At 40.1% G+C, this 9,311-nt stretch overlaps 1 long non-coding RNA gene across 1 annotated transcript; it reads left to right on the top strand.

Moving 5' to 3' along the window:
- Nucleotides 1-1,011: 1,011 nt before the first annotated feature.
- Nucleotides 1,012-8,966, top strand: LOC135515344 (uncharacterized). Its single transcript, XR_010451794.1, has 3 exons — nt 1,012-1,218; nt 7,333-7,406; nt 8,415-8,966. It is a non-coding gene; the product is annotated as an uncharacterized LOC135515344 (long non-coding RNA).
- The last annotated feature ends 345 nt before the right edge of the window (nt 8,967-9,311 follow it).

The raw sequence follows: 9,311 nt of genomic DNA, 5'->3' as shown, positions 1-9,311 counted from the left end.
GGGAACACGTCCAAAGGGGGGAGCACGCTCGACCACAAACGGATAGTTTAGTTGGCACAAAGTCAGACAGTCTCGTGTTCCAAAACGTTTTTTTTTTAGTAGTGTGAATCGTTGCCGCTCAGCTCGAGGTGAAGAGCAGAAGAATTGATGGAACGAATCCAAGCTTCAGCATTATCACCTGTGGAAGTGGGGGCTTCCAGCGAGGCACGGATTTCATTGGTCTTGTCAGGCGTGAGTGTAGTTCTTCAGTGGATGTCGCGAGAGCGCCAACTCCCCATAGTGATGTTCTACTGAAAGGGAACCAATCAGATTTTTCAAATGTTTTCTTTCTGTGTAAGTTATGCATGTTGAATAAGGTATAGCCTATGCATGTTCCTTGGAAGTTGAACTTCTGCAGCCCCCTGTTGTTGCAGTCAGGGGGGCATCTATTAAAGTTCAAATTGAATTCATACCCGAGTTTTTCTTTCTGGTATGCGCGTTGAATAAGTTAAAGGGTAGGAAGCTCTGTATGCTTCCTTGTAAATGTAACTTTGAATAGATGCTCCCATGTTGGGAACAGGTGTGGAGTGGACACACACTATTAGACTACAAATGGCTGATATGCATGTATGTAACTATAGGCTATCAGAGAATCAAAATTGAGTGTGTACAAAGTGTACAACGTGTGTAGCCTATAAAATGAATGAACTGTGTACACAGCTAAAATGTGCTACAGCTAACATGAATGTGGATCTTAAGTCTTATAGAGACAAAACGAAAGTATTTTAGGTACCTTGAGGAGGAGGTGAGAAAAACCATGCATCAGCCCACCTGCAGGCAAAAGAATAGAGGACTTAAATCCGCCCTGAGGCTGTATGGCATAATCCAATACTTATGCTAGATTACTAGTCCTTTGTATTCAATTATTCACACCCATATCTCTCCTCCTCCTTGCCTTTTCTTGCCTGTGAAGCGCAGCTGTGCTGTTGGTAAATACAACAAAATGCTCTTGTGGATAACGAGGGTGGGTAGAAGATTGTGAGGGCTTGATGTGGTAGGCTATAGCACTTGGAGGGCAGATTTCTTGTAGATTTTTCTCAAAGCAAAAAAGAGGACTAATTGGACCAATTTACATGACTAGGCTACCTTGATTCTAGAAACGAGGTGGAAAGTGGAATTGATGTGACAGCAGAAGAGACAGTGGAAAAGATACCAAAAAAACGGATTATTTTTGCTGTTGTGAGTATTTTAATATACACATTTTGCTGTTGATAATGTATGTCTATTGGTCTGACTGTCTCAGACGGTCTATTTCTAATATTTGATTTCCAACAATATTTATAAGTATATCCTTTTTATATTGATCGAGACATCTGCATAGCTATAAATACATCTATATACCTTTTAATATTAATATTTTGTGTTTGAAAAAATATTGATCTCTTCAGATGTAATTGGTCTATGTTAATAAAATATCAAAAAGAAAGGAGGACCAAGGCATTCTTCATATAATTAATTAAAATGCCTTTATTTGTAAGACATGTTCAACAGAAACAAAGTTTTAAAAATCCAACGCGTTTTGGCTGCATGGCCTTCGTCAGGGAGTAAGTACAAAGAAATGATAATACAATGTCCTCTTTTGAACAGCTTTTTCCAATCAGTCCTAATTAGAAGAGGGAGTGCTTACAAAATTGATTGGACAACACCTAATAAGCAATACTATACACATTAAAAAGGGAAATACAGTAGATATGTTGTCAACATTTTTTACTCCAAGCTAGAAGCATCAGAACACCTAGAAAGGTAGTTCTAACCTTAAATAAGACTGGGCAAAGTGCCAAGAAAAGGAAAGCAATCTATTCCATAGTACACTAGAACACAGCAAACATGGACAACAACAGTCTAAACATAACTGAGGGCAATAGAGCAAAATGTCCACTAGATGACAGCAAATGGACCTATCACGACCTCACAGAAAAGGAATATTTATTTAAATCAGGGTACTTAGTGGCCTGTAGTTTGTAAATCCAAAATACTTTCCCTTTGGTTTAGCCGTTTAAGATGGTCCCCTTTTCTAATTGAGGCCAGAACATGATCAATACCCATAGCTTGTAGGGAGGCAGGGTTGCCATGGTGTAAGGACTTGTAGTGCCTTGCCATGGGGTAGTCTTCATTGCCTACCCGTATGGCATACTTGCGTTCCGCTAAGCGGTCTTGAAGGTGTCTCTTTGTCCGTCCATTGTGGAATACCTTGCACTGTGGACATTCCAATCTGTAGATGACATGAGCGGTTTTGCAGTTAATGAAATGCTTGACGTGATACTCTATTTTAGAATCTGTGTCAACAAAATGCAACATTTCTGCAATGGTTTTGCACTTAAAAGAGCCCTTGAGTTTGTGGTCAAGCCAAGTTTTTTGAGAGTCACCAGGAAGATAACTGTGGACTAATTTGTCATTTAGGGTAGAACATCTCTTAAATCTTATGACTGGTGGCTCAGGGAAGACTTGGCGTAGCAGCGTATCAATTTGGATGATTCCCCAATTATTTTTAATGATTATTTTGAATGTTCTTTGCTTAGTGCTATACTTTGTAACAAAGTACACTCTCGCTGATGTATCAACGAGGCACTCCCATTTGCAAACAAGTTCTCTCTGTCAATTCGTCCTGCCCTTATAGGACCTGGGACCTGGGCGCTGTAGCCCCGATTCAAGAAGCGATTCTCCAATTCAGCAGATTAGACACTGCAGTCTGTTTCCTGATCGCAAATTCTGCGGACTCTTCGGAATTGGCCATATGGAGTGTTTTCTTTTAGCCTTTTGGGGGTGAAAGATGTCTGCCCTCAGAATGGTATTCCCATCTGTAGGCTTCTGAAAGATTGACGTGTGCAAACAACCTTTGACTTTTTTACAAAAAAATGAATGTTATCCTTGCTGTACTCCATAGCTAGTTTGATGTCAGGGTTAATGTTGTTAAGGTATTGGTGGAAGGAAATAAGGTAATCTTCTGAGCCGGACCAGAACAGGCAAACATCATCAATATAGCGTCCCCACCATATAATCCGGTCAAAGAAATGGTTATTAGAAGGATCCAAAATGAAGTCATTTTCCCTTTTACCCAAGTACAAACCAGCGTAGGAAGGGCTGTATGGCACACCCTTTGACCTGTTTAAAAATACTGTCCTGAAAGATGAAGATGTTATGATTAAGAGTCCATTCAGTCAGTGAGACAATGAATTCTGTAGGAGGCATCTCAGTTTCAGATCGGGTACTCAAGGAATGGTGCATAGCTGCCAAACCTTGTTCATGCTCAATGGTGGTGTATAGAGACTCCACACCCATGGTGACTAAAAAGGAAGCTGTGCCTACAGTTGAAGTCGGAAGTTTACAAACACTTAGGTTGGAGTCATTAAAACCTGTTTTTCAACCACTCCACAAATTTCTTGTTGACAAACTATAGTTCTGTCAAGTTGGTTAGGACATCTACTTTGTGCATGACACAAGTAATATTTCCAACAATTGTTTACAGACAGATTATTTAATTTATAATTCATTATATTATATATTATAATTCCAGTGGGTCAGATGTTTACATACACTAAGTTGACTGTGCCTTTAAACAGCTTGGAAAATTTCCAAACACCTGAAGGTACCAAGTTCATCTGTACAAACAATAGTACGCAAGTATAAAAACCATGGGACCACGCAGCCGTCATACCACTCAGAAAGGAGACACGTTCTGTCTCCTAGAGATAAACATACTTTGTTGTGAAAAGTGCAAATCAATCCCAGAACAACAGTAAAGGACCTTGTGAAGATGCTTGTGGAAGCAGGTATAAAAGTATCTTTGACCACAGTAAAACGAGTCCTATTTCAACTTAACCTGAAAGGCCGCTCAGCAAGGAAGAAGCCATTGCTCCAAATCCGCCATAAAAAATCCAGTTTGCAACTGCACATGGGGACAAAGATTGTACTTTTTGGAAAAATGTCCTCTGGACTGATGAAACAAAAATATAACTGTTTGGCCATAATGACCATTGTTATGTTTGGAGGAAAAAGGGGGAAGCTTGCAAGCCGAAGAACACCATCCCAACCGTGAAGCACGGGGGTGGCAGTATGTTGTGGGGGTGCTTTGCTGCAGGAGGGACTGATGCACTTCACAACATAGATGGCATCATGAGGGAGAAAAATTACGTGGATATATTGAAGCAACATCTCAAGACATCCGTCAGGATGTTAAGGCTTGGTTGCAAATGGGTCTTCCAAATGGACAATGACACCAAGCATACTTCCAAAGTTGTGGCAAAATGGCGTAAGGACAACAAAGTCAAGGTAATGGAGTGGCCATCACAAAGGAGTGGCCATCACATGACCTCAATCCTATAGAAAATGTGTGGGCAGAACTGAAAAAGTGTGTGCGAGCAAGGAGGCCTACAAACCTGACTCAGTTACACCAGCTCTGTCAGGAGGAATGGGCCAAAATTCACCCAACTTATTGTGTGAAGCTTGTGGAAGGCTACCCAACATGTTTGACCCAAGTTAAACAATTTAAAGGCAATGCTACCAAATACTAATAGAGTGTATGTAAACTTCTGACCCACTGGGAATGTGATGAAAGAAATAAAAGCTGAAATAAATCATTTTCTCTACTATTATTCTGACATTACACATTCTTAAAATAAAGTGGTGATCCTAACTGACCTAAGATGGAATTTTTACTAAGATTAAATATCAGGATTTGTGAAAAACTGAGTTTTAATGTACTTGGCTAAGGTGTGTATGATTGAGGTCATGGCTTTGTGATGGCGACTCCATTACCTTGACTTTGTTGTCCTTACGCCATTTTGCCACAACTTTGGAAGTATGCTTGGTGTCATTGACCATTTGGAAGACCCATTTGCGACCAAGCTTTAACTTCCTGACTGATGTCTTGAGATGTTGCTTCAATATATCCACGTAATTTTTCTCCCTCATGATGCCAACTTCTGACATCAACTGTATATTCTTCAATTCCTTAATTTTGTTCAACACATCTGTGGTATCTTGAAGGTGGGCTGGGAGTGATGTCAGAAAAGGCTTAATAAAGTAATCAAAGCACTTTCAGATGGGTTCGGTCAGACCTTCATTACCACTAATGACTGGTCTGCCTGGGGGATTTTCAAGATTTTTGTGGACTTTTGGAAGAAGCCAGACTGACATTGAAAAGAAATTTTAACTCATTATCTGAAATGTAACCATTCTCATTACTTTCTGTGAGGATCCCTTTCAATTCAGTTTTTAGGTCCGCTGTAGGGTTGAAGGTAAGAGATTGGTAGAATTCATCATTGTCTAACTGATGGTAGGCTTCTGTCACATATTTGTCTTTACTCCACACTACTGTAGCACCACCTTTGTCTGCTTTTTTAACCACAATCTGTTAATTTTTAGACAATGGTTGAACTGCATCCCTCTCTGTCTTAGAAAGATTACATTGTGTTTGGTTGGAGTCAATTTTACCCTTAAACATATTCTCCACATCAAAATTCACCTTATTGGCAAATGTATTTGGTGTGGCATTCTGGATGATGGGACAAAAGGTAAACTTCGGCTTAAAAAGTGTTTTTGAAGGCAGGGAAACTGCCTGACCTGAGACACTGGTGTCTGTAGTTGGTTTTGCATGTACCAGGCCTTCAGACGTAGATTCAGGTAGAAACAAAATAGGTCAACCTTTGTATTGAATTCATTAGTTAAGTATGTGGGGGGGGTGGGGCAAAGGACATTCCTTTAGACAAGACCCTTACACAATCATCAGAAAGGGGTTCTCCAAAAATGTTGATCACAGCCTTGTTCTGGTCCTGCTCCGTGTGATTGGATAGTCTTGATTTCTTCCTCCCCCTCCGTGTTGGCCTCTTCTGCGTCCTCTCCCTCTCTTCTTGAAGAACCTGCGTGACTCCTCTTCCTGGTCTAAAACATCTTGGATGGAGCTGGCCTCTGAGTGTCTGGGGTGATCCTCATCGTCACTGCTCATAAAGTTGAAATAAACTGATATAGGCTGTCTCCTCTGCAGATGTGATTCTGAATTCTTGCGGATTGGTTTTCTCCAGGCAAAGACCTTGCCATCTCTGTAGTCTGCTTCATTTCTTCTGAAATGTTCTTAGCTTGTCTTGCTTCAATGTCAGAGTGAATGTGTCTACTTTCTCTTTCAAGATCTCATCACAGTGTGCTTTGTTAGAATTGTCACTGTGTTCTGTGATTTTCCTTTTTACTTCTTCAATTTCTGTTTGGACTACTTGTCTGTCCTTTTTAGATTCTTCTATTAGACGAAGGAAAAAGGAAACCGCACACTGCTTTTGATAGTATCACTGATCTTTAATAAGCTTACGTATCGGCCTCCAGTCTTCGTCATAGCTTTGACGAAGGCTGTGAGTCATACTAGAGAGCAGTGTGCGGTTTCCTTTTTCCTTCATCTTGTTCAACTGTCACCATGCACCTGCAAAAAAGATTTTAAATTCTTCTATTAGAAGTAGGTCAAAGGTCACTTGTTGAGAATAGCCTTGCACCAAGGCAATCCTGCCCCCCTACAAGCTAGGGGTATTGATCATATTCTGGCCTCTATTAGAAAAGGGGACCATCTTTAAACAGTTAAACCAAAGGGAAAGTTTTTGGATTTACAAACTACAGGCCACAAAATACCCTGGTTTAAATGAAGATATGGATTTCTCACCCTTCCTGTATAGGGTTGTGATAGGTCCATTTGCTGTCATCTAGTGGACCTTTTGCTCTTTTGCCCTCAGCTATGTTTAGACTGTTGTTGTCCATGTTTGCTGTGTTCTAGTGTACTATGGAATAGATTGCTTTCCTTTTCTTGGCACTTTGCCCAGTCTTATTTAAGGTTAGAACTACCTTTCTAGGTGTTCTGATGCTTCTAGCTTGGAGTAAAAAATGTTGAGAACATATTTACAGTATTTCACTTTTTAATGTGTATAATATTGCTTATTAGGTGTTGTCCAATCCATTTTGTAACCACGCCCTCTTCTAATTAAGGCTGATTGGAAAAAGCTGTTCAAAAGAGGACATTGTGTTATCATTTCTTTGTACATCCTGATGAAGGCCATGCAGCCAAAACGCGTTGGATTTTTAAAACTTTGTTTCTGTTGAACATGCCATACAAATAAGGGTATTTTAATTAATTATATGAAGAGTGCCTTGGTCCTCCTTTCTTTATGATAACCAATTTACCCCTTTTACCAAAGAGCATCTTCTGTCTACCAAAATCTACTATTGTGTACCTTAGCAGCCTTCCGGTCCTCCTTTATTTTTTTGTTCTATGTTAATATGTTTAAATATTTGTAAGATAATATGTTTATATCTGCATAGATAAAAGTATTTCTCCAAGATGTTGTCTAAAGGGTTGAGGTTGATGCTGATGATGATTCTGCCATTTAATACAGGTGAGTCTGTGCCTCTCTTATAACTTTAGTGCCAGTCTGTCTGTGCCAAATGTCAGTGCCATCTCATATAGCCTGGGTGCCAGTCTGTTTGTGCTATCACGCCATCTAATATAGCCTGAGTGCCAGTCTGTTTGTGCTATCATGCCATCTAATATAGCCTCAGCGCCAGTCTGTTTGTGCTATAATGTGAACTCCTTGTTACTCATTGTCATGCCGACCATGTTTGACTCAAAGGGAAAAAAACGAATAAAAAACCAATAGTTTGGTATTTTTTTCATTATTCCACTGTTAATACAGTCCCAAAATGTTATGCATGTCAGCAGTAAAGTTTTCAAGATATTGTCACTGGTCACATCAGTATGATGCATTTTTTTTTGATGGGGGGGGGATTTTCCTAATGATAGTCAGCAATGGGGTTGGCATTATAGCACTAACAGATCTTGGACCAGGCCACTTCTCATATAGTATGGCACTATATAGGGAAAAGGGTGCCATTTGGTACGTTTTGTTCCTCTGATATACTGCCAGTGGAAACAGTGAGAGCACACACATTTTCTAATTACGTAATGCTAATAAAATTGATCTACTACACTAACCATTAGATAATTGTTAAAATAATAATGTAGTAGCCCATGTCCCTGCCCAAATTATTTTTCTGTGCCTCAATGTCTGTTTTTTATTTGTTACCTCTTCACCACCAACCTCAATTTCACATCCTTTTCTCTCTTGCTCGCTTTTCTAATTATCCCTCCCCTCTCTTTGTCTCCTTCCTCTGTTTCCCCACTCACCCCCCACCCCCAATGATTTCAATTTCTAACCTCCTACCCAAACTTTTAGGACTTTTTAATTTTATCACCAAAACATCTGTTTTATTATTCCTTTTCTCATTTACTCTTTCTACTCCTCTCTTGTTCTCATTCTCTCTCTGTTTCTCTCATTTCACCCCAACCCATTCTCTCTCCCTCTCTCTTTCTTCCCTTCCCTCCCTACAAATGTCTCCTTTCACAGCACAAAACAGTAACCTTCCTCCACCCATCCTCGACATCAACGACGACATCTCACTCCCCCTGACCCAGATACCATCTGGCCTACCTGGCCCACCTACCCAGTCTTACCTCAGTGTCCTACTCCTGTGTCTAACCGTGGGACTCTCTGGGATCGTCTACCTGTGTGTGCTGCGTTACATCTGTGTAGGCTGCTGCCAGCCCATAGTGGTTGGCCCCGAGTTGGAAGCTTTCTCAGGGGTAGTGTAAATTTAATTTGACATTTGGTGCCCCTGCTACTTTGGTGTCCCTGCATATTGCCCCTGCATATTGAGGCTCTCTCCAGTTTTATGTAAATGACATGGACATTGTGACAAGTGGAGTACCGCAGTTTCACAAGGCCTCCCACAAGGTCTGAGCAAGTCCACCTCCCCAGCTAATTTCCTGCAATTCTACACATATTGCCATTAGTTAGAGAGTAAATGTGCAGTTTTGTAGCTAATATCATGCTATTCCAAACATTTTGTATTTTTAAAGCACATTTTCTGCTATTCTATACATTTTGACTTTGCAGTATTACAGCTAATGTCCTGTTATTCTATAGATTTTTGTCATAGCATATGAACAGGTCATAAGCCATCTGGGTTAGGGGGTGCCGACTAGCTAACAAAATTACAGTTCACGAAAATGTACGCTTAATCCAGTAGAAACAAATGTATCGAATCTTTATACAAAATTCACAAATTCTACAGCACAACGGAAGAGTCATGTCTTAAGTGTAAAACTACTCTAAGAATGACTAAATAATCCCTCATTTCTGGAAATGCTATAAAGTCTGGTATGACAATGTTCATGTACTTTTAATCTGTCTGCATATTTCAAGACATGGCATATGGGGATGTAGTGAGATACCCAATGGGCT

The sequence above is a fragment of the Oncorhynchus masou genome, chromosome 27 (assembly GCF_036934945.1).
Source record: "Oncorhynchus masou masou isolate Uvic2021 chromosome 27, UVic_Omas_1.1, whole genome shotgun sequence".
Lineage (NCBI taxonomy): Eukaryota > Metazoa > Chordata > Actinopteri > Salmoniformes > Salmonidae > Oncorhynchus > Oncorhynchus masou.
Note: the sequence above shows the minus strand (reverse complement) of the source record. Positions and strands in the feature narration are given on the sequence as shown.